This window comes from Aulostomus chinensis, chromosome 4 (genome assembly GCF_037954235.1).
Source record: "Aulostomus chinensis isolate RoL2024-O1b breed Wild chromosome 4, RoL_Achi_v1.0, whole genome shotgun sequence".
Classification (NCBI taxonomy): Eukaryota; Metazoa; Chordata; class Actinopteri; order Syngnathiformes; family Aulostomidae; genus Aulostomus; species Aulostomus chinensis.
This window is the reverse complement of record NC_141323.1, coordinates 5955890-5957771: the sequence shown is the minus strand read 5'-3', so window position 1 is coordinate 5957771 and position 1882 is coordinate 5955890. Positions and strand designations below refer to the sequence as shown.

The 1882-nt window shown below is 47.1% G+C and overlaps 1 long non-coding RNA gene across 1 annotated transcript; it reads left to right on the top strand.

The window, feature by feature from the left end:
- LOC147262421 (uncharacterized) lies at positions 1 to 1679 on the top strand. Its single transcript, XR_015112668.1, has 3 exons — positions 1 to 61; positions 680 to 821; positions 1573 to 1679. It is a non-coding gene; the product is annotated as an uncharacterized LOC147262421 (long non-coding RNA).
- The last annotated feature ends 203 nt before the right edge of the window (positions 1680 to 1882 follow it).

The following is a 1882-nucleotide window of genomic DNA, read 5'->3' as shown; positions in this document are numbered from 1 at the left end:
ATGAAGAGGAGGAGGAGGAGGAGGAGGAGGAGAGACACACACAAGCGTCGTGTCAGCTGAGGTTGGTCCTTTTTTATAAGTTTGGTTTATAAAACCCACACATACGCAAGCGCGCGCACACACACACACACACACACACACACACACACACACACACAGCTGTTACTGGCTGGCCACTGATACATCAGCAGATTGAGGACAGACAGGCGAAGTCTTTTGCAGATTTCTGAAGGCCTGGGTTCTCCTCAGCTGCTTTAGCTTTTATCTAAAGAGGCCAGAGCGTCTTATCTACAAAGCTCCTGCAACATTAGTCACTGTTTTAATGGCGGCCACAAAATAAAAGCCCAACCCAATCAGCTCCGTGCAGCTTGACCACTTTGTTTTGTCCACCAGTTTTTAGTGATTTCATAAAGGCTGCAGTGAGTTTACTTCCAGCTTATCAAGATTCACATAAAACGTCCACATTGTTACTCACCAACAAAAAATCTCATTTGTCAGAAGTTCCTGCTGTGCGTCGTCTGACATTCAGAGTGGATCTGCTGGTTGAAGGGCCGAGGCTGCAGGGCTCTTCCAGACTGTCCAGCCCCTCAGGCCGAATCCGACTTGGGATTTCAAGTATCATCGTCAAACTTTGATTGATTCATTGATTAAGTGATTACTGCTCATTTTTTCTCCCAAGGAAAAACACAATGTAGGAGAGGAGAATGAGGGCTGAAGACATGACGGCATCAGCTGAATGAAAGCTATCTCTCACCCGCAGTGGGGACGAGCTCTGCCCTCCAGCCTGCTTCCAAACCTTTGTGGCGTGCACACACGCGGATGTAAGGAGCCTCGAGTGGACGCGAGGGAATGCAGTTGAGAGAGAAAAAAGTGTGCTCATCAAAGGTTATTTCAAGGCCACAAGACAGAACTTGTTCCCACGACGTAACTGAATCACGGACCCAACCGCTAACTTGCTCAAAGACAGAAAATAATTAAAGTGAGAGAATAAATGACCTCCTGTGGGCAGACAAACCTTTGGAGAAATGAAAGATTTGTTGATATTCAAATGAGAAGCAGTAGAGAATCCATTTTCCACTCAATATTACTCCAAGGGTTTTCATCTGAAAACACGTCTGAGGGATATTTCTGAGTACCTTGACCAGGTTTCAGCTTGAGCCCCAGCTCAGACGGCGAGGACATGTACGTCCCCTCCCTCGTCTCCCCCTCACAAATCAATACAGGCATTTGTTCTCAGATGTCTCCATCGTGACATGTCTCTGCATGCTTAATGAACTTTCTCACTGTCCAAGGCTGTATTGATCCTTCAAATGGCTGCTATTCAGCAGAGATTTCCATTGGCTCTGAGACAGATAAGTCCATAGATCAGGCGGACAGACAGAACACATTATGCTTCTTTTTCAGAGTCAGACAGTTGCAGTCACTTTTCAGCCGCTGGCCATTTATCCTCAGTCCTCTGCAGACAGCTGGTTAAGAGAGGTGTAAAGGGGAAGCGTAGTGAATCTTAATCTAATTAAATGCAGGGCGGCAGCAGGGAAGTCTCTATCAGCTAAAGACTTTCTCCCTCTGCAGATGGGACTCCACTGATAGGGCTAAATAATGAGCTCCGAGGTCAGCAGTCAACACCTGCCTGGCTCTCCTCTTCCTCACCTTCACCTGCGTGTGGAGAGAACGCACACCCAGCAGCAACCCCCCCCCCCCACACACACACACACACACGCACAGGGACCTGGGAGAAAAAAATAAGAACACGTGTGTTTAATTCAACATCTTTTGAAGGGTTACCCTTTCACCCGAACTGAAGGAGAGAGATTTGTTCACAAAGGTTACAAAGCTTTCTACATTCATTGTGCAGGAGAAGAAGAAGCTCTCAGGGTCCATA